The following is a 24,550-nucleotide window of genomic DNA, read 5'->3' as shown; positions in this document are numbered from 1 at the left end:
CCAGAGGTTTATCTGTTCCTGAATTTTTACCATGATGGAGTCATAGTTCTCACCTATTACTAAATCCATGTCCCCACTCATTCAGATGCCATGGTACTTTGTATATGAAGTGTACCTCACCAATGGGAAATCAAATTTGCACTTTGGAGTATTTGGTACCAGTGGGATGATCTCTTACTTACCCCATTTAATGGTCATGCCAGAACAAAAGCTGTATTTGAGGAATCCCGGTATAATGATGGAAGTGTTCATTTTATGATCCTTAATGTATAGTGTCATATTAGGAAGAGGGGATGATGCCTTTATGTAAAGAAAAGATCTCTATTTGAATGACGCTGCCAGAGCATGCAGGTCAGAGGCTCCAAAGCAATGTCAAAGAAGATATGGGCTAGTGGAAACCCTGTCTGGTGCCCTAGTGATTGCAGTGGGCAAAGGTAACTTGCTGTTCAGCCTGATTCCTGCCAGTTGTAGAGTTATTTAACCCATCTTATAAATGGATGGTACGTGCCTATCCACTCGGGTATTACAAACAGAAATCCCACTCCAGTGAGTCAAAGTCTTTGGTAGCATCTGGAAGGGCTGCTATGGCCATTACCCACTGTCCAGTTGATGTGATAACACAAACATGGGAAGATCTATGCTAGGGATAAAATCTGATTGGCTGGGAAAGACCAGACATGGGAGTAGAGGAATCAGTTGGTTATCTAGAACTTTGGCCACAATCATGTTGTTTGTGTGCGGTATGCATCTCATTGATTGGGGGCCCACTTCCATAATGTGATTAGTACTTCTACCTGCAGGGAAGCTGGCAGGATACTAGTGGATTGTGACTCTTTGTGCATTACAAGTTGGTGAGGGACCATAGGAAAATATATTTATTGTCATATGATATGTTGGAGAACAATGTGCTGACATGCAAATCTGTCAGTGGAAGTTTGTAAGTCATTGAATAGTATCTTCCGAGGAGAGTGCTTACTAATGGCAAAAAAATAGCTGCAGATATTGTTCAGATGTACTTACTCTTTGTATGTAGCCTGTCTGTACAGGTGATAATATAACTTCTGCATTGCATAAACTCTAAACTTTACTATATAAATATATACAGTGCTGAATAATAGATCCACCTAAATTGCAGCTATTCTTTCTTAAAGGAAGATGGTCTGATGTTCTCAGGAATATGCTTTTCCACCTTTGTATACATTGTGATTAGATCTTTTCCTTTGAATGAATCAGGGATTGGGACATACTGTAACAATGCAATGGCTTTCTACAAAATGACAGAGAACCAGACAACAATGCGTTGTGTTTTTTGGAATCAATAGAAATCATCTGGAGTATTTCTAAATTCTTGGTGATCGAGTCTCAAAGGGCCTCCGCACTAGTGTCAGAGGCCCGCAGTCGTGGCAATGGTGGAGGGCGGTCTTGAGTGGGTAACTGTAGTACAGAGGTCCCACCCCGAGTGCGGAGGTCCTTTGTGAATCGGGCCCCTAGAGTTAACCCCTTGCATGCTGATGACGAACCCCAGCCGTCATGCACTACGGTGCTCGTGTGCTGATGACGGCTGGGGTTCGTCATGGCCCGCCCCTGTTCATTTGTTTACCGCACAGGGGCGGAAACGGGCCAGCAGTGAAGGGGTTAATACCTGTGGTGTAAATACCAGCATATACTCACACAAATGGTTGCTAACCATGTGCATGAATAAGAAGCCTAATCATTTATGAGCAGAGCCAAATTGTGTCATTCATTACCAAAGCTACATTGGTAAATATTTTTTTTTTTAAATATCCATAACTTAAAACAAAGACTCACTATTACAGTTGCATGGTAATTGGATCCTGCTGTTAAATTGTCTTCAAAAAATCAAGATACAGAACTTGTGTCCATAAAATATTTAAAAGGCTGGTGAGGATATGAGGCATGATTCTTATAAAAATGTGTGGCAGCATTGCACAGCAATAAAGCAGTTCATTGGCTCAGACGAAACATAATGGATTGGGGATGAGTGGGACAATCGGCTACTCTAGAAATTTTTATTCCTTTCAATGGATATAGCCAGCAACTCTGGAATATTGTGATTGTGTGGCAGGGGCATATAAGCATAATTATGATTTTACAGCACCTGTAACCTATTCCACTAACTCTTTAATCATTTTCAGATTTCACTAACAAATAGTTTCTAGCTCAAACGGATCAAAAGATACTAAAACTCAAGCAACATATTGTGATGTGCAATGGTAGATGGCTTACAAATGTTAGCTGGTCAAGTTTTAGCTGTTAATTGCTGCATCCAGGTGTTAAACTGCTAATTTAATGAAGCGGTAGCCTTGACAATACTAATGTCCCCAATGGTTGAGCTACATAAGTACCTTTATCTTCTGCGTGAATGAATCCTTATTAGAACTTTGAAATGTTGGGAGCTCCATTGCAGACAATGGAGTGCTCCATGCTTCTACGGGCCGGTAAAGGCCCGCAGAGCAACATTACAATGTTCTACAAACCCTTTGTTTAATTTGTTAGAACATTCTGCCCTCTTGTGGCAGAATGTTGTAATAGCCTTATAGCCCTGTGTAGCAGGGCTATACCGGCTATTAAAGTCCCGCTGTCTCGTTAAAGTCCCTGCCTTCGGCTCGAACCTTTAACGATTCATCGGGCCTTTAATAGCCGGTACAGTCCGCTACGGCGGGCTTTAAGGCTATAATAAATATTTCAATATTATTAACCAGAATTGAATTAATGATTTCATCTTTGTAATGAAAATATTTGCTTCTTTTTTTGTGCAAATTTGTTATCACATGATGTTCTTCTCAATATAGGAGATATTTCAAGAGGGAACAATTTCATCTCTCTTTATAAGGTTTGGGATCTTGAATGGCACAGGATTCATAGTAAAAGACATTATAACGAGGCACTGTAACATTTGGTTCTGCAGGTCTGTTTCTTTAACCGCATGCGCGCTAGCGGAATTCCGCTCGCACGCTGGGTTTTGCGAAAACGCATGTTACGTGACGAGCTGGGCTCGTCATCAGCGTGCGAGCGGGCTACGCCATGACGAGCCCAGCTCGTCATCAGCGTCGAAGGGGTTAATGAAAATAAGTTCTTCCAGAGCCCCGTACTTTGTAGACAGAGTAAAACTAAAACTGAAGACAAGTCCTAAAACATAACTGGTATACGCATAATAATGGAGACACGCCTTTTATCACATGAGCTGTGCACATGCATGCTTGTTTCCCACTGAGAGAAACATTGTGCTACTGTGAAAACTATTCTACTCATTTACTTAGCAAGACAAATGCTAATAAAATTGTGTTTCTGTGCTTCTATGCAAAACAAATGATTATTTGTCGATGAACAACAAATTCAGTAGAATATGATGAACAGGTATAATTTTATGTCTTAATAAACCTTGGGCCTGATGTACTTAACATTTAAACTGTCGCAAATGCACTGACTCATCCCATTGCAAGGACGACAAACGTTTTCCAACTCCTAAAATGGGATTCTGAATGGACACTTAGGGGCATATTTACAAGCCACTATCGCCATAGGAATGTCACTTTTAGTGACGTTCCTGTGGCGATACAGGCTTCGTCTTATTTACAAGGCAGCATTAACCCCTTCGCTGCGGCAGCTATTCCGCCGCAGTGCTAAAGGGGCGGGTCGGCCGCGCGGCGGCCGCATGCTGGTGACGGAGCCGCTCCGTCACCAGCCGCGGTTGAGCTATGCTGGTGACGGAGCGGTTCCGTCATGACCCGCCCCGCTCATTAGAACGCCCGCGCAGGTGCGAAATCAGCGCCGCGCAGGCGCGGCGGCTGGGCCATGACGGAACCGCTCCGTCATCAGCACAGCTCAACTGTAGCTGATGACGGAGCGGTTCCGTCATCAGCAGGGGAGGGGTTAAGCCACTTAATATGGCTTAATGCTGCTTTGTAAATAAGGCACTCTTTTACACTTTACTTAGAGTGAAAGGGGAGGGCATTGGGTGTTGCAGTGGGCGTTCCACCGCAACACCCATTGATTTTGACTCCCCCCCCTATTCACAAGGGCAACGTAAGTAGGAAGCAGCACCAAAACTAAGACCAGGGAAAACCAGGTCTTAAAAAGGCGAAATGGGGAGAAGTGTTTTATTTCTCCTTGTTTTTGCTGTGTCCATGTGTGCTGCGTGTGCAGCACTTATAGAAACAGCAAAAGGCCAATGGTTGTTTATGTGCAGGAAGGTGCCCCTTCCTGCACATAAACAATCTTTAAGAAAGAATGACATTTTGTAACTTCCATGTGTTCTGCATTAAGCAGCAGACATAGAAGTGACAAAACGCCATTTAAAGATTGTTTATGTGCAGGAAGGGACACGATCTTCCCCTCAACACAGACACCCTTGCACCATGGTGCAAGGGTGTCTGTGAAATCCTTCTTAGGTAGGAACACGATTTCCTCATTCCATTGCTATGAACAGCATACTACTAGACAGGAGAATCATTCGATACAGAATAATAAGGGCACCTTATTATTCTGTAAAGATTGGAAATCCTCTTTGTAACCATGTGTCATAGCCAGGGAATGTTCCCCATAATACCCCATAATTTTCCTTTCTTCTTGCCACATAATTTATTCCTCCACTGCTCCATTATTCCAGTTGCTCTAGATGAATCTAACGAGCTGCTCTACAGAGAGAGGCCTGAATATATGTGGGTTCAATGTGCAAGCAGTATTTTCTTCAGCAAAGAAATATGGCTCATGCATGCACTATACAACCTTGACCTTCACTGACCTTGTGTCTTCTGTCTAGTAGGATGCTGTTCACAACAATGGAATGAGGAAATCGTGTTCCTAAGAAGGATTTCAGGTTTCTACGCATTTTCCCTGGATAATGTATGTTGCTAAGCTACTGCTTTTTTATGTACTTGCCTTTGATTTCCTCTCATGACCGTACTCATGCACACATGCAAGGAATGATTCTCCAATATTTTGCAGTTGTAAATTACACTGGATTTAAGGTCATAATCCAGGATTTGATGAATTTTCAAATTGTGGATCCCACTTCTGTTGTGCCAGTGTTTCAAGCAATGTGTTCCCAGTAGGAATGGGTATTCTATGGAAGGTTAGAAACATCGTAAAAACCAACAAAGTAGGAAGTGTTTGAATTGATTAGCTAGGTGCTCCAATCACTCCCGTATTTATAGACGGTGTAGATTAAAGGATTTCTGCAAATTGAAAATTATTACCCATGTGGTGGAAAAAAAGGAAAAAAAAGTTAACCAAAGCCTAAAACCGGTGGAGTATCCGCAGTAAGATTAAGAATAGTTGGATTAAGCAAATGTCATGGAGAATAAGGGATTATTTATGTACTTTCTGAATTTCATCAAGTAGTTTTTCTTTCTCATTTGTAATGACAGGCCTTTCGCGCAATGTGGGAGCCTCACCACATTTCTAGTGCAGTGCATAATTTGAGCCAGGGGGCCACCGGCACTCATTTTTGGGGACCGGAAATTATTTTTCCTTATCAGACATTTCCAAAAACTACAGGGGGGGGGGGGGGAATAGCACAATGAGGAAACTAGGCGGAAGAGAATAACGGAAAAATCTTCCGAAAGATAGAAAGCGGGAACCCACAAGAGGTAAATAAAGAGGCAGGGAGTGTCTGGCAGAGGATTAAAGAGGCCTGCACTGGATTTAACGCAACCCAGCCTTGGTATTCGAGATGCAGACATTCCATAGCACTGTCCGTGGAATTCTGAGCAGAGCATTGGACTTCTGCACTCTTTTACAAATTAAGCACTGCTCTAGTATCTGTTCAGTTGAACAGTCAGGATACTTTTGTTGGTACAGTAGGAATCGCAGACTTACTACCAGCTGTAGTTTGGTGACTGGTAGCCTCCACTACCTATCTAATACAAGACAAGGCATTATAATAAATTCTGTGTTCTCTATATGCCAATATAACACTGAACAGAAGTTTTACAAATGGTATGCATTTATAGAGTTTGCTTAAAACCTCTTTAGTCATTGTGTGACAGTAAAAAAGTCAAACAATTTGTTTCTGTTGGAAATTGGGTCATTGGTTGAGGAGTGAACCCCTACACAAGCAGCAACCACAGTTTCTGTCAGGTTGAGACACAAGAAAAACCCAAAGTAACCTGTGCTCAACCTTCTGGGAACTTGGCACAAAGCAGTCAGCCTTATTTTGAAGAAGCAATGAGTAAAGTACTTATGCAGCACTTCAAAAGAAAACTTAACACCTATTAAAAAAAATAGAGTACAATTTGATATTTTTTTTGACACCAAAATGACAAAAATCTAATTAGTGGAACTGGAGAAATGCAATTTAAAGTTTTAGGTAATAATACGTCCCAGAAGCACAAAGCACCAAGTGTGGTTATCTGGTCATGCCGGACCGGCACAAGTCACAAGTTCGGGCCAGCTGCAATGGAGTGCTGGCTGGATACAGGGACCAGGCTAGGCCCGCTGAACAAAAATACCTTAAAACCTGGTTTGCGGAGTGAAATGCAGAGCGACTGCTTCAAAGCTGATCCTTGTTTTCTGTGCAGGTGGCAATCTTCCTGAATTTTGAAGGGGGGTTAGAGATCTCCTTGGAGACAGGGTATGTCTTGCAGGGGGGGGGGGGACATTGAATCCCCCTTGCCCCTCAAGATGGCTGTACCTAGGCCGGCGCACTCACAGCCAATTTCACCTAACTATAACATCCCTTCAATATTTGTATTTCTCAGTAAATTTCTACTTTTTTTTTTTTTAAAGTAAGTTATTATTAGCATTTCTTACTCTAATATCAATTTAACCTGTGGTCTAATTGAGTGAATTTCTATGGTTTCTTTAATGTAACGTAAGATGTTTTTTGCCTAATGCGCCCCCAAACCTTGCTGCTGCACGCACGGCTGACTACTAGATCATGTAACAATATAAAGGGTGTTGTTTTAAGTAAGGCAGACCTACCGGCTTATTCAAAGGGTCAAAATACAAAAAGCAGAGGGCTTTATCAATGGGTCAGCAATCAACAAATATAATACAGTATTATTGCTTTGTGAAAAAAATAACCATTATAACTATTAGTAGTAGTAGTAGTAGTATGTACTTTATTCAATAAAAATATTTACCATAAAAGTATGTACATTTTCTTACCATTAAAAACAATCCATTAATTTGTGTGGGCAGAATACAAAGCAATAAATAAGATAAAAAACATATATACAATAAAAAAAACAAAGTTCAACAGTGCTACAGCGGTATGATCAAAAAACGACAATCTGCAAATGGCCGCGGTCGCCTATGTCATATTAATCTTTAACAGCTTTGTGCGCGTCTGCCAGGCACTACCAGGTACTTTGCTACTCAACACACAATGGTCAAAGATGTGGTGTCAGTTGTTCGGATGCGTTGAGCCATCCTGTGGTACCTCAATCCCAGCTCTTCACAGATTGGTTTCAACCATCTTTTTCGAGCCACCCTGTAGGCTTTACATGCAAACAGAAAGTGGGGTAAGACTCTCTAGGAGCTGAACACCCTGGGCAAGGAGCGTATGTAAAACCAGACTTTTTCCAACCCTCTGTACATTCATTAAGTGGGAGGGTCCCAAACCTCAGCTTTAAATAGAGTGTTCTGTCTCTGGGAATTTGAATGAAGTCTAAGAAAGGTTCAAGCTTCCTAACAGGTTTATGCTCCAGAAACTGTTCGGTTAGGGGACCCCATTTAGAGCTGAGCAACTCTTCTGCCTGCATCCAATCCAAATATATTTTCTTGATAGTTTGCTTGGATGGTGGACATTGACTCGTCCAAGATTCGCCCAGACCCAAGTTTAAGACCAGCTGTCTTAGTTTGCTTAACCATGTGATCTTGTTGCAGCTGTTTAGTTTGATGAGTTCATCAAGGACAACCGCATAGTTTGCCAGTTCAGGTGTCCTTCGCAAACGCACCCAGAATAGCAGTGGACGATGGTGAGCTATGTCTTTAATCGATCGTTTACCCACATCCTGACGAGGGGGTTTTAGAGGGGTAGAAGCTGGAAGGGAAGCCAGATCGCTGAGGAACTTATTCTCAGATTTGACCAGGTCATTAGTATTCTCAAACCCCCAGAGTTCGGACCCGTACACTGCTGAAGATAATGCTTTCCCCTCATAGACCACAAGGGCCGGAGCAATTGGTCTACTGGTAGACCCCCGACTCGCTTGTGGTTGAGGAGCAATTTGGCCATATGGGAGTTCCATTTTATCCTGTTGTTGACCCTAACTCCCAAATAGTCAAACAACTCAACCACCTCTAGTGGAGTTCCATTAAGGGTGAAGTTATTCCTAAATCTTTTTGGCGGTGACAGGATCATTAGCTTTGTTTTGGAGGTATTGATGGTTAGGCCCCTTTCCTCACAGAACAAGCTAAACCTGTCCAGCTGTTTTTTAAGGCCCGCTGGGGTTTTTGACATCAAGAGGGTGTCGTCGGCAAAGAGTAGAGTGGGTGTTTCTCCCCCGCCAGGACTGGTGTGTCGGCTGGGTCCTCTCTCAAATGGTCTACCACCCCATTAATGAAGGGAGAGAACAAAGTCGGGGCCATCACACAGCCCTGGCAAACCCCCCTATTCATAACCACCTTCTCTGTCAACTGGCCCTGCTTCCCCCATCTGAGTAACTATTATAAAATGTATATTTCATAAATTCACATATTGAAATGTTTATTTATATTGTTTAATAATATTGGTTGTCTCAAATTACTTTGAATAATTTTTTTAAATACAAACATAAACATGTTTTTGAGTCTTTTTAAACAGTTTTCAGGCCACAAAGTGAACCAACCACAGGAGCGCTCTGCACTCCAGTTGAGGGCCATACAGCTCCAGCTCAGACTGCTTTTAAACATATGGTTAGGTCTTCGAGTATCATGGATTCAATGACCCAGGAGACTTACTGTGTTGTTTTATGTTGCTTTGGGGCTGCTACTCTCCCCACAGCCACCCATAACATTTAAAGATAGCTTGGTGATGCCTGACCCTTCTAGAGAGACAACCAGGAATAACAAATCTTATAAAACACCTATTGCATTATGTGGCACTCCTAAACTGGAGCAGTGAACATGAAATGAGCATCTAATCGGCTCATTTTAATTTCACATTGGTTATTTTTTTAATTTTAATTTATATAGAGAGGAGGGGATGTAGCCCCCCTCCATGGGCCTTTAATGGAGCCGTGAACTGCTTCCCCCAAGGCTGATGTTTAATTTTGGGAGGAGGTGGACTCGAACTAATACTACCTGCCTGCGCTCTTGCGGGCAGGAAATAAAAATTAGGTCCAGCCCGGCTGTAGACAAAAGAAAAGCTACTCTCGCTGGGTGGGAGTAAACAGATGGAGTCAGCTCCAACTGTACCGCTAAGGGTGCAGGCTGTGGAGCCAAGACGGTGGTGAGGCTCCTCCCATGTACCCATGGCCTAGGAATTGCTGGAAATCATCGGGCAATGTAGATCAAGGAATAGGTCTGCAAGGTTTTGGGGAGATTTGCCAAAAAGATACTAAATTATTACTCATTAAATATGCATATATTCACTGACAAAACCAAAGGTTACAGTAACATTATAGGTAGGTGAGAATATAGGTGATAAGGTAATTTTTTAAGCACACAAAACCACTGAACTTCACTAGTTATAGTTAGCTCTCGTAACTATAACTTGTGCCCTAAGGTAACTATAACTCACGCCCCCCCCATGCACACGATTCTAATCAATAATTTCATTACAAATGTTGCAGTGATATTATCAATTATGTCATAGAAGATGTCATCTGTGATGTAAAATGTGGGGTAATTAGTAGTGCATGGCGAGTGCACATGTTACAGTTACCAGAGCTAGTTATAACTAGTGAATTTCAGTGTTTTTGTACGTTTAAAACGGTATGTTGTCACTGAAATTCTCACCTAACTGTAACATTACTTAAACCTTTGTTTTTTTCAGTGAATTTGTAGTTTTTTTTATGTAAAGTATTATCTTGTTACCATACGTAAAGCCAACCCTGCACCCCATGCTTCTGATGGCCTTCAGCCGTGCTCGACAGGGGGTTGACTGCAAGGCCGGGATTATGGTCAGTCCCTGTGGCCAACCCCACTGCAGTCTGCCAAACACATGCAGTTCCTCTCCCCGAGTCTCCACAAATTTGCAGCAAAAATTAAAATAAAATTTTTTGGTCCTAGGCCACTGAGGTCATGGTATCCCTATAACTCGCCACTTGGAGAAGCTATTGAAGTGCAAATAAAAAAAATGGTGGGAATCGGCTCTCTCAAATAGTATATAGAGGTCAAATTTGTGGCACTTGAAATTAAAATACTGGTGAAATCCAACATATGAGAATCTGAACCCTGGCTTACTGCTAGAATGGACAGAGCTGAGGGCAAGCACATTCTGAAGCGATGCTGAAGCTTCTGTTAAATTTATGCTGATCCAGTCCTTACCAAAACATGTGCTTAGTTGGAGAAACTACAGGCTGAAATTGATGCAGCTGCAGAGAAGAAGCTGTTTGACACATTCAGGAGAGGTTTGAAGAACAGTTTGAGGATACTGGAGAATTAGATTAAAGAACATAAATGCAGGAAGTGTCTTAGGGTTAAGGCCAACTATGAACAGGGTCGGGTACTGACATTCAAAAAAAGATGGCGATACAAAAGGGGATGATGGATGGAGCGTTTGAGCAAATCAAACACTCACCCACAGTCAACTGATCTGGGTTTAATCCATCACCATTCTTTAGCTCACTCAGCCACCCCAGTTGAGACATGGCCATATGCAAATCAGTCTGACCCTATGCCTCATGGGAACAGTCCAGCCCGAACTGCCGAGCCATGTCTTCCCTGGACCGGAAAAAGAATGGTGATGGATTAAACCCAGATCAGTTGACTGGGGGTGAGTGTTTGATTTGCTCAAACGCTCCGTCCATCATCCCCTTTTGTTTCGCTTTGTTCGCCCAAAGTTGGCAGGGTATGCTCAGACGTGAGTCCCTTGCTCACTTGGCCACTGGATTCAAGATAGCCTGGCTGATGAGGATTATGAATCTGAAACCGGTCCCAGGATGCTTGTTTCCGGTCCAGGGAAGACATGGCTTGGCAGTTCGGGCTGGACTGTTCCCATGAGGCACAGGGTCAGACTGATTTGCATATGGCCATGTCTGAACTGGGGTGGCTGAGTGAGCTAAAGAATGGTGATGGATTAAACCCAGATCAGTTGACTGGGGGTGAGTGTTTGATTTGCTCAAACACTCCGTCCATCATCCCCTTTTGTTTCGCTTGATTCAAAAAAAGATACCATGTGGACAGATGATTCATTAAAATAGCAGAAGTACAAAGACAACAGGAAGCGCTTCTGATGGACATGAGCTCAAATGTGAGTTTTGATTCCGTCACACAGTTTGGGCCATCATGCTTAAGATACGTTCAACCAACTACTTTTAGCCAAATGCCACCTTTCACATCAGGACAGACACAGCTAGTGTGGTGAGGAGTTTTTAGGGTTCTGGATGGGAAGTGTTTAGGGTGGTAAGGAGTTTGTAGTGTTCAGGGGTTGGTTGTTTATTCGTCGGTAAGGGATTTTTAGGGCTTAGGGCTGGGTTGTGATTTGGGTATGAAGGTTTTTTTTGGTTAAGGGGTGGTTAGTAATTTGTTGGTGTAAGGGGGTTTGAATATATATGTATTGTCAGCCTTATAAGAACAAGACACTTACCTGCATAATTGAGCAGTGATGGTCCATCAGTAGCAGTGACTGTATTATACAATCCTGCTTGGTAGTGGCCTGCAACCCTAGGTTAGTACATCTTTACTTTCAGATGCAAGTAGTGTCTGGTAATCTTTATTGAGCACCATCTGGAAAGATAGGGGCTTAATCATTTTTTCTCTCTGTATGTCTCACTGGACATGTTGGGGTTACTCACTACTGATTGTCCAGGAGTAAGGGGCATATGTATGAAAGGAATTTTTAGTCGCAAACGCTGCGAATTGCAAAAAAAACGTGATGTATGAGGAAAATACCATCACAATATTAAGGAATGCAATTTAAGGAATCGCAAATTGCGATTCCATAAATGCTATGCAACAAGCACCCGATTTGCGCGATTTCTCCTTAAGAAATCGCAAATTACCACCAACTTCAAGTTGGTGGTAATTTGCAATTTCTTTCACAAATGCACTTTTTTAGCATTTGTCAAGGTGCCATGTGGCGCACATACATGCCCTTAGGGAATGTATGTGCGCCATATGCGCACACATGTTTATTTCAGGGGTGCGTCAGGATATCCTTATGACACCCTTGCACCCCGTGGAAATTATTCTCAATTTGCAATACTCAAATTGCGAATCGCAAATTGAGAATGACTTCCCATTCATCCTATGGGTCACCTGGCCCATAGGAATGAATGGGAAGGTATTCCTTAAATGGGATTTCCCAATTTGCTAATCACAATTAAGAAATACTAAGAAATCGCAAAAAAATTGCGAATTTTTAAATACATCCCGTTTTGCATTTAAGAATCGCAAACACGGATTTTTATACATATGCCTCAAAGTCATTACAATTTATGGAAATAAATGAGATTTAGACCCCTAGTTTTTTCCCTTTCTGATCTCACTATATTGTTGCTGAACCCAAGCATATGCTTCTTTGGGATGTAGCTAGGCATAGCAATACATACCTGTATGCTGCAGCTTGCAAGTCCTGTAATGCAAGAACTAATAAAAGGTGGTGATTTGTGGCTGTACTAAGTCACAATATACCTTTGTGATTCAACAAATATTTTAAAAATGTAAGGATAATCCAATTTTGGGTCGGAACTCACATGATGTCCACCCTGCGACGTGGAGGGCAGCCAAAGAGTGGGAGATGTAACTCCTGCAAACCTATGATTTTGGCAGAATGAAAGCACTGGCCCCAAGCTGTACCACACACAAGGGTGTTTTAGAGCTATCATTTCGAAGCACTAGAGTGAAAAATAGCTTCAAACACTGGTACGCCTTCGATATTGATGATAACGTGAAACCCTCTTAGACATCACTTCACAGACCCAAAGCCTAGCGCGCCTGCTCGGCTGTTAGAGATCGTTACGTCATCACCTGTACTGACAATTTTGGATATATTGCAAGTAGCACCAGGGCCGGACTGGGGTGCTGTGGGGTGTAGCTGAGCTGTTTGCAAGGGCCGGTTTCGGACGATTGTGTTACATACAGGGGGGCAATATTGCAGGCCCCTGGTAACAAAAATGACCCCTGGGGCCCAAAACCGGCCCCCACCCTGGCGGCCACCGGAGAAACGCCTGGTGCCCGCTACAACCAGTTTGGCCCTGAGTAGCACTACTCACAGGGAGTCAGAAAACCACATGGTACCTGACACACTGTTCATGGATGTTTGAAAACCTCCCTTTTACCAATGCAGCTTGTGCTACGCCCTTTTGCGACTACACCCCAAGCAGCAACGGAAAAATAAATGTTCGACCTGTGGTTCTGTGAAAATGGGCCTCGTTACGAAAGGTCATGGCTCCATCACGATTTTGGTGATGTCGGACCGTATTTAGCGAATGTGGCTAATGTGGAGTGAATTTGTCACGTTAGCTAGCGAATTCACCGTGTATTTGGAGATTTCGTTTCGAACATGGGTTCCATTTTGTTTAAGCCTCCATTTTGTCTTGCCATCACAGAGGCCGACAAATGTGGTCGAATTAACGGAGCAACCTGGCCTTCAGGTATTGCTACACATTAACAGGGTCTTTCTTGACTTCGAGGTGAATTTCAAGAATCTGATTCCACGCCTGAAACAGACCCTGCCGAGTCAATTTCCCTGGTTTAATCGTTGTCTGAGATTACCAATCATTGTTCAGGACATCTTTAACTTTTAGTCTCCTTACACATTGTTTCCTTTCCTATGTTCTTTATTACATGCATTGTGCGTTTCAATTATGGGTTTGTCCTGTGGAAGGGTGAGATTTTGATCAATACCTTATCACTATCGATCTAAAACCCCGATCTGGTCGACTGAACCTTTATTGCCTGTCTTTGAGGAAAGAAAGTGCATCTCTTACCAAGTTAGTTCTCCCAATAAAGGACTCTGCTCAAAGGATCACAAACAACTTCTAGCTTTCAAAGGTTTATTATAAAGTCAAGATAAGTTGTAGATACAAGCATCTCAAAATGAGATTAACCAGATACACAGGCCCAACTACGTACATGTGTTCTCTGAAAGCCCTCAGACGAACAACGGAAATTACCAATACCAATTCTAAAAACAATAGTGCTATTAGCATAGACACATATTGAAATCTGTCGGTCATTACAGGCGGAGGGAAAATACAGGTTAGGCTTTCCCTACCCTGATCTAGATGGTATCCCTACTTAACCAGGTCCCAACCTATCAAAAGGTGTCAGCAGTGAATGACCCCCAAAGGAAGTCACCCACTCTCAGTCTCTTTGTGAAAACCTAAAGTCCTCCAATCATGGCCCCTCTCTGCCTACCCATCCGCTCTCTAAAGGGTCCTCAGGCTTCTGCTCTAACTCCACCCAGGGGTGCTGTCCCTAATACAAAATCACAACAACATTTAGGACGCCCCTCGCGAGACGCCCCTCACGTGGTGTAGCTTCTGGCTTTTTCCATGATGAGGCCTTGTGGTTAGAGTCGACCTTGCTTCTCAGACGCTTCTCCGGCCCGCTGATACCCCTTAAACATTCCGGAACCCTCCTCCATGTCTGGTCCATTTCAAGAACAGGCTTCTATTCATATTTAATAATTGAATACCCCCTTTTCTCTTCCAGACAGACATTTGGAGCCAAATCCCAAATCTTATGGTTTTCCAACTGCGTTGTAACATTCCCCGGCCCAGACTAATACGTGTAAATCAACGTTTAAGGCTTTCCAGCTCTACAACAGTTTTATAATATTCAACTTCTTCTTAATTGTTAGCATGTTAATACTCTTATTCTACTGATTAAGTAAACACATCTATAAATCAAACCCTACTCATTATTACTAAACATTAGTGCCATCCACATTATGCAATTTAATCGCCTTCCCCCTCCTTCCTAGCTCTGGCCCTGAGGCCTACCACGTTCTACGTTTCCGTATGCCATCTTACATTTAACAGCTGCACAACATAGATTCAAGAATATTCACGTTGAATAAAATCACATAGTATCACAATTTGTGAATTAATAAAAGAACTCATATCTATATAATATAGCTCTTCTGAATAATATAATGTAATCATAACATGAGTGCGGTCCAAGAAATGAAAGGTATACCAGTCTGATTCCTTCTGTCATGGCCATGCATGAGGCCTGTCTCTTTCTGTGCTCGCAGCACGCCATCTTCCTATTAGCAGCTACATTTAACATGAACCATGATTAATCACATCTAATAAAGTTATACATTGCACTCATGTCTCCATTAGTTCCACTTCTATATGCATTCTCTAAGTTAACTACATATTTCAGAATATAGGTGTAGTTACTATCAGCACTCATGGCATTTCTCTTCATGATTTATGCTTACTACGTGTAAGTGTGGTGCACTTCTACATTTTGATCAGTTTGCGCTCTCTCAGTTCCCCCCTTTGATGACCTCTCGGGGTCATCACTAAATTTTTAAACTGCGGTGATTGCTAGCATAACTCGCTTCTGTGTTTCCAGAGCCCTCAGACTCCGGTACTGACTATCTTGTATGGCAGCCAATCTCTGCAGCTGTTTTCTCTGTGCTCTCTCTGACCTTCTGGCTCTGTTCCATTTAAATACCCTCACCAAACCCCATAACACGATTCCACAGATCAATATTATGATGATAGGTTTTAGTATTTTCCACACAAAGCTTTTGCCTAAGGCGGTGAGCCAGCTTCCAGCTTCACTCATTCCTTGGCCCACCTTTTCCCAGACATTTTCTCTGCTCAGGTCTTCAATCTCCTTGTGAATATCAGTTATATTTCTAATAACTTTCTCAAGGGGCTTCGAATTGTCTGGAATGTAAGTACAACATTCTTGGACCTTCAAAGCCTTACAGACTCCGCCCTCTTTTGCTAATAGGACATCTAACGCAAGGCGGTTTTGAAGAACCATAGCCCTTATCGATTGCATCTCTCCTTCTACTAGCATTAAGGACTGAGCAGTGCTGGCAGACAACCTGTCTACGACTGTTGCTAGCCGTCTAATTTTAACATCATTAAGAGCTAATCCCAGAAGTGGGAACACAGCTCCAAAGACATCTCCAACCATTTCTGCACTCACATCTCTCCTTCCTCTTGATGATGTCTTGCCATCAATGATCTCTAAGTCTTGGGCATGATATATTTTAGGGAAGATAATTGCCAAGTAACATGAGCCATACCAATTATCAGGTAGCCTCACGTAGGCATTTCTCCCACATACAAAATATACGTTAGGAATCACTTGCATTCCCTTCAGGAAGTCTTTGGTGTAATACTCCAAATTGAAGGCATGTTCACAACTAACCTCTCCCACGTATACATTTTCATAATACGTTTTGGCTCTATGAAGACATAACTTTCCTCTCTGCGTTCTATCTAAAGCTATTGGACCACTACTACCCTTTCTTTTGTGTGCCTTCTCTTCTTCGGTCCAATCTGTTTTCCATTGTCCTGATTTTTTCAAAATCTTTTGTCTCCTATTCCGATCATCCACCTGCCCTATAAACTTTTTCTCGACTTCTGACACCTTGCATGTCAGATTATTTCTGCGGGCATGTGAAGTATCTAAAGTAATCCAAGGAATGAAAAATTTTGCCAACCTGTCTTCACTCTTCCAGTAGTCCCATTTGTTCATCTGTTTATAATTTGGGACTTCTGGTAACACTGCATCATAATTGGAGAAATAATAGTCAAAACTATCTCTCCCATAAAATATACTAAGCAACAAGCTACAAGTAATGCCATATGTCAGCGGGAGGTGATGGTATCGAATGCCTTCATCTACAGACGCCGGCAACTGCATGCAGACGTAACAGTCCTTCACCTCCATGGCCTCCACATACTCATATAATAATTTAGCATAAGCATTTGACCTAAAGTCACCTTGGGACTCATCCACGTGTAACCTGCGGGCTTCTGCAGCCAATAACGCTTTCTCGTGTGTGTTTTTCCCCTTCTCACCAGCAATGGTGGGTGTAAGCGCTTCTATAGATGCCACATCAGTTACCTTTGCCTCCTCCTCACGTCCCTTTACATAAGAGACTGTTACCACTAAAGCTATTAGTACTATCACTCCTACTATTAGTGTACCTATTATACATTTCGCTCTGCGGTTCTGGGTACCGGCCTCCATTTCGTCAGATAGTGTGGTTCTCTCTTAACTCAGCACGAAGTTCCTTTCTTTTTCGTTCCTTTACTGTCTCTTTTACTCCTTTTGTCCTGAGAACCACGCAACTGGAAGCTGACAACCCTTTCCGCCAAAGTTCCTTTTAGTTCAAATACAGACAACCCTAGCCCTTCTCCATCATCTCAGGGAGTATCCCTAAGAATCTCTGCTTCCTAGGCGCTAGGTAATCTTCTTTTCTTCACGCTTATTTACAAAGTCTTTTAAGCATCCACTATCAGGCGCTCGCCTGCAGCTTCAACAGCAAAATTCAATATTTCCAGACGAAGATTGTGCTCTTCTGCTGCTGATATCTTTGTACCAAAATCGGGGAATTGCAATTCTGTGAGAAACATGTCCTTTATCTTGCTGAGGCGGGGAGGTCGGGGAAGCATAAATGTCAGTGACCCTTCTTGTTCAACTCCGGGTACTAACAGTTGTATCTCCACTGTTACGATGGGCTCAGAACTGGACACCACCACCGCTCGGATCCTCCCTGTCACTGGCTTCGAAGCCATCTGTCGCCAGGTATGTCCACTCAGGGGTGGAGTATCTTCTGTTAGGCACACGCACTCTTCTTGACCTCCTCAACTCCGGTGCTTCAGCGCCCTGAGCACCTTCTTCGGGGTCTGAGTCTTCTGATATCGGAGGAAGGGTTCTCTCCAGAGTTGACCTTAGGCTAGAGCTCCTTCTTTGCGGCCAATCAGCTTCTCCACGTACCCTTCTACTCCGTCTTCTTCTTGTTCTTTCCCGCTCTCTGTCAGACCTATCAGCGTCTGACTCGTACTCCCAGCTACTTTCCCCTTCAGTAGCGTCGTCTGTTTCGCTGTTGTACTGACCGTCCTCAGCTTGGTCAGATTCGTTCCCTGCTTCCGCTGGCACCTCTACAGCTTGGCTAGCCCCCTCTATGGCTTCTCAGTCCGCAGCTGGACGTCTATCCGAGAGAGGAGCTGTTTCTTCCAGAGGTGCTGGAACTCTCCGCGTGTGCGACGCGTGGATCCAGTTGGGCAGGCTTCCCACCTTCACTGCCGTATTTGTGGTCAGGATGATCTGGAAAGGCCCACGCCAACGAACATCCAGGCAGCTGTTTCTCACGTGCTTTTTCACCAGGACCCAATCTCCAGGAAGCAAGTCGTGACAAGGGTCCTGGCACGATGGTACCTCGGCAGCCTGCACCTGAAGGGACACAGAATGAATGGCGTCAGACAGCCCCTTACAATAGTCCAGGATCATATCATCTGTGATGCTAATCAGTGCAGCAGTTGGGACAGAAGGTAACCTCATTGCTCTTCCCATTAACACCTCATGTGGTGACAGCCCCGTTCTTCTGTCGGGGGTACTGCGGAGGCTCATAAGAACCAATGGCAACGCATCAGGCCAACTCAAGGATGTTGATGAACACACCTTTGCAATTCTGGCCTTGATGGTGCCATTTATTTGCTCCACAATTCCTGAAGCTTCTGGTCGATAACTGCAATGTAGCTTTTGGTCTATATTTAAAGCGGCACAAATCATTTTTACAAGCGAGCTGTTGAAATGCGTTCCCCTATCTGATTCCAAAGAGGCCGGCACCCCGAAGCGCGGTATAAGCTCCCTAAGCAGTAACTTAGCCACTGTGAGGGTGTCGCACCTGCGTGTAGGATATGCCTCAACCCATCTGGAGAAAACGCAGACAACCACCAGGATATAACGGAGGCGGCTGCACCTTGGCATTTCGATAAAATCTATCTGCATTCTATTGAATGGACCTCCTGACCTCCCTATGTGGCTCAGTGTAACGGGTGTCTTCTTCCCTACATTCAACTGCTGGCACGTCACACAACGCTGGCACACTGCTTCGGCTGCTACTCTGAACTTGGGGTTGTACCAGGTCTGTCTAAACACTCTCAGCATAGCATCTCTTCCTAAGTGGACAGGACCATGTATGTGTCGGGCCATTGGGCTCACCATCTCATTGGGCAACACTGCTCTGCCATCTGCTGAGACCCAGAAATGGGCCTCACCCACCACACATCCTGCCTTTTGCCATGTTTCCTTTTCACCGTCAGGAGCGTTCTCTTGCATCTCCTTCAGTTCGTCCCAAGTATCAACAGTTTCCAATATCATAGCTAATTCAGTCCTTACATTTATTCCACCCACTTCCACCTCTGTGAAAGAGTATCCTGTCTCCGCGCAATACCGTGCGACTTCGTCGGCATATCTATTGCCTTGTGACACGAAGTCCATGTTTCTGGTATGCGCGGTACACTTCACAACTGCAATACCTGCTGGACATTGTAATGCCTCCAACAGCAGGCGCACAAACTCTCCATTGCGAATGGGAGAGCCTGAAGAGGTCATGAACCCTCTTTGAGACCATAACTGCCCGTAATCATGAACTACCCCGTAACCATATTGACTGTCAGTGTATATGGTGACTCGAATTTGATTGCTTGCCAGGCAGGCACGTGTCAGGGCAATAATCTCGGCTACCTGAGCGGAGTGTACTCCTTCCAGGCATCCAGCTTCCACTACTCCTGTAATTGTGCAAACAGCATAAGCTGCTCTCAACTGCCCAACTTCGTCTCTTACACATGAGCCATCGACAAAGAAAATTTCATCTGGGTCGGTCAGTGGCTCATCTACGATGTCGGGTCTTGGTTTGGTGCATAGTTCAGTCACATCGAGGCAGTCATGGTCTGTACATTCATCATCATCTTCAATATCGTTTGGAAGTGGCATCAAGGTAGCAGGATTTAAAACAGAGCATCTCCTGAGGGTCACGTTCTCTGCAGCAAGAATGACTTGCTCATAGCGCGTGAGCCTGCTGTTTGTCAGATGCTGTGTTTTGGTCCTGGTCATCAACAGTTCAACAGAGTGGGGCACATGTACCTCTAACGGGTGCCCCATAACTATATTCTCACACCTCTCAATGCTGACACCTGTTGCGGCAACGGATTTGAGACATCCGGGCAACGCTGCGGCTACTGGGTCTAAAGTAGCCGAGAAATAAGCGACTGGTCTACGGGCATTCCCATGGATTTGGACTAACACAGACAGCGCGCATCCCTCTCTCTCACAACAGTAAAGCAAGAATGGTTTATCGTAATCCGGCATTCCCAGAGCCGGAGCACGACACAAGTCCTCTCTCAGCTGCAGGAACGCCATCAAACAGTCTTTGTCCCATGGTACCGGATCGCTCACTTCCTTGTGCGTCAGTTTTTGCAAGGGCTTTGCTTTCAGTGAAAAGTTTGCAATCCACTGTCGGCAATATCCCACCATTCCTAGGGACATTCTGACTTCTCTCTGTGTTTTAGGCGCATTCATTTTCATGATGGCCTCTATCCTGTCTGGTGACACCTTTCGCTTACCTTTCTCAATTCTGTGTCCCAAGTACTGTACCTCTGTCAGGCAGTACTGCAATTTCCCCGGAGATACCTTATGCCCATTTTCAGCTAGGTGATTTAACAAAGCAATAGAGTCTTCCCTACAAGCTTCTTCTGTTTCTGACGCCACAAGGAGGTCGTCTATGTACTGGACCAGAACTGACCTCTGGGGCAGCACTAGACTTTCAAGATTTTTCTTCAGGAGCTGGTTGAAGATCGATGGGCTCTCTGTATACCCCTGAGGAATACGACACCATGTTAGGACGCGACCTTCCAGCTTAAATGCGAAAAGAAAATGGCTTTCTTCGTCCAAAGGGATCGAAAAGAAAGCCTGGCAAAGATCAATCACAGTGAACCATTCTGCTTGGAACGGTATCTGAAACAGTATCACTGATGGATTCGGTACCACTGGACAACATGAAACGACTATGTTATTAATCTTCCTGAGGTCCTGCACTATCCGAAATTTCCCATTTGGTTTCTGCAAACCCATAATCGGGGAGTTACATGGACTACCTACGATTTCCTTCAGTATTCCCTGCTTAATCATGGACTCAATCACGGGTTTTATGCCTGCAATCGTTTCTGGGGTCAATTTATACTGAGGTGTTCTTGGAAACTCAGCATGAGGTTTCACTACAATTTTCACTGGGTCTACCCCTTTGACCAACCCAATCTCTTCCCCAGTGAAATCCCACACTTCTGGAGCGACTGTCTCCCTCAAGTCCCAGGGGAGCTCGTCTACTGTCAGAGTGGGATACAGTTCCACACATATTCTGGAATTCGCGACTTTAAAGTCTGCATCATCATCATTTGTCAGTACCTCCACTCCTTGCGGAGTACAGTATATAGTGCAGTTCAATTTGCACAAAAGGTCTCTTCCTAGCAGACATACAGGACTAGAATCGCAAACCACAAACTGGTGCTCCTCACTGTACTTCCCTATTTTCACCTGCACGGGCTCAGTCAAGGGACTGGTCATTCTTTTGTTAGCGACCCCCACCACTTGTATGGTCTCCCCCGACATGGGCAGGCCTGGGACTGCGGCTGATCTGATCGTGGATCGAGTGGCTCCTGTGTCCACTAGAAATGTCGTGGGGAACCCTGCCACTTCGGCCTCAACATAGGGTCCCCTTTGGTCTACTTCCAGAGCTGCCCCGAGGATGCAGTCATCTCTTTCCACTCTCTGTCCAGTTAGTGGGTCCACATAATAGCATTCCTCTCCTCCTACAAACAGGGGCATCTGTCTATATGTCTTACCCATAGTCCCTACTCTGGGTGCCTGCGGGAACTGGGCTCGGGGAGGAGGCCCCCCTTTGAGCACCTTTCCCTGGTATTGCGTTATCCCTCTTGTAGGCGCACTCTGAGTCTCTTCCTCTTCCACCTCTTGGTCTCCTATCTCAATATTATAGGGACACTCGCGTTTCCAATGCCCCAGCTCGTTACACTGATCGCACCTAGTCGTTTTCTTTAAGGTAGCTATATCTACCCTAGGTCTAAAGGTGGAGTTCTCCTCATTGCCCTTGTTCTGGCTGTATTGTTTCCTTCCTCCAGTACCGGTTCCTGGTTGTTGTTGCTGCTGTCCCCCCTTTCCTGCTGCCTGCATCTGTACCACCATCAGTTTCTCCTTTAGTTTCTTAGCCTTAGAATCTATCTCATCACAGCAGTACCTGGCATACCTCAGTATTTCATCCAGGGGTTTATTTTGCCAACAAATCAAGTGTTGCTGGATCATTAAACTAATATCCGGTCTCAGGCCTAGGACAAACTTGGACACAAACTGCCCTATGTCCCTCGGATCCATGACATCCAGACCGCTATACTGTTTAAACGCCTTCAGCAATCTCTCATAGTATTCATGTACTGTCTCTTTGGGTTCCTGTCTCGTTCGGTCAATTTTTACCCAATCTATGTCTTGCATTGGCACTTTCTCTTTCAGCCACGTCATTACTCTTTCGAATTTTGCCATCACACTCTCGGACGGCCCATTAGTCTTTGCATCTCTCTCTGGCTCTACGTTGGGCCACTCAGCGCTAACCTTGCATGCGGTCCACAAATCTCCTGGCACCACTATGTCAAACAGTGTGTTCAAATCTATCCATAGGACCTTTGAGATTTTTACGAATCTCTCAACTTGCTTATACCACTCCACAGGGTTTTCCCGCAGTTTGGGGAAAGAGGTGGTAAAAGCAGCCAAATCCCCCCTACTCCAAGGGACGTGAACATAGGTCCCATTTGCGACTTCCCTCAAAGGGTACGTCTCTACTCCCTGCTGTCCTCCGGGTGTCATCCCAAGTGTACTTCTCCTAACGGTCCCTCTCTTGGACCACCTCTCCTCCCACTTATCTAGGGCCCTCCATGTCCTTATTCCAGTGATCAGTTCCCTTATGTGTGTTTTCAATCCGATGGTCCTCCTCTCATCTAGATCTCGGTCTGTGTAATGTAGCCTGTGGTTGCCCTGTAACGCTTTGGTTCTTGACAAGTCTACCATATATTTGCCTGCTAGTTCGACCAATTTCTCATGTGTTGCTCTCGCCTTTCGAGTTACGTCCTTTGCCATGAACAGAATTTCATCCTGCTCATACATGTCCATTCTTTCTAAGGGCAGGGTACCGTCTACCATGTCATCCAGATCTGACTTTAAACTGGAGACATCGAGTCTTTTGGCTTTTATTTCTGCTCGCAATAATTCCTTCGAGGGAGGTTGACAGGTGTCTCTCCCATCCCAACTTCGGGCCCTACGTTTGGGTCCTGGCGAGTTGGGGAGTGCTCTCTCTTGTTCCCATCTCTCCAGATCCCATGCTCTGCCATCCGATCTTGGAAGGTGGTGGAACACGGGCTCTCTGCTACTCTCCCTTCGGTCCCCATTCCCCCTCAGCCTTGTATCACTCAGTATCTGATACGATCCTTCCTGGTTTCCCGTCTTCCCTGGGCTGCGCTCATGTCCGTCTTCACAAGGACTATGGCACGGCCTCTCGCAACTCCCACTCTGTTCCCTCCTGCTGGGCCCACAGTGGATACACTTAAAGCTATCCCTGTACTCCCGAGCCCTCCTGTCTTCTTCATTAGGTATCGGGCGAGACACCCCCCCGTTCTCTGGGCCCCCATTTTCCAGGTTTGATCTACCTCCACTCCGGGCCCAATGGGTGAATCCCCTACTGTCTTTCTCCCTTCCGTCCCACTCCGGACTGCTCTCTTCAGCCCCGCAGTGAGTCCGGGCTCTGCTGTCCTGACTTTCCCTTTCAGCTTCTGCCGCTATAATGTTCTTTTGAGCCTCGACTGCCTCATCCCATTTCTTCATGTACTCGCTGAACTCTTGAAAAGACTTCCGTCCTGGTCCCCTCATATCCTCTGGCCATCTAATATCCCCCAGATCGCCTGTTGTGTGTACTGGGGTGCTCCAATCTCTTGGTATCGGCAACTGACTTGGGGAATTGATCATCTCTTTCCTTCTTGCCATCTCTGCTCTCTCCCTGTCCCTTCGTACCCGTTCTTCCCCTCTAGCCCTGTCTGGGTCATATACCGACACTATAGGACCTATGGTAACAGGTACCTGTAGTGCATCAGGTAATGCGTAGGATGTGGCACACCCCGTTTCTGGCGCTCTTTGCACCACAAACCTCCCGACCACCTGTTGCACTTGGCTAGGCTGGGACAGTTCTTTCTTTGCAGCGGGATCCCAATCGGAACTGGGAAGCGGCCCATGCTCTCCTGCATTGCCCCCCCCTTTCTCGCCGTTCTCGGCATCTCCCCCTGCTCTGTTATACGGGGGTGGCCTGTCTGTCAATAATCTGTTTATCAGGCTGTCCTCTGTCTCGCTCTTGTCATCCTCTTCTAGGGGGCTTTTGTTCCCGGGCATCTCTAACACTGGATAC

This window comes from Lissotriton vulgaris, chromosome 11 (genome assembly GCF_964263255.1).
Source record: "Lissotriton vulgaris chromosome 11, aLisVul1.2, whole genome shotgun sequence".
Classification (NCBI taxonomy): domain Eukaryota; kingdom Metazoa; phylum Chordata; class Amphibia; order Caudata; family Salamandridae; genus Lissotriton; species Lissotriton vulgaris.
Note: the sequence above shows the minus strand (reverse complement) of the source record.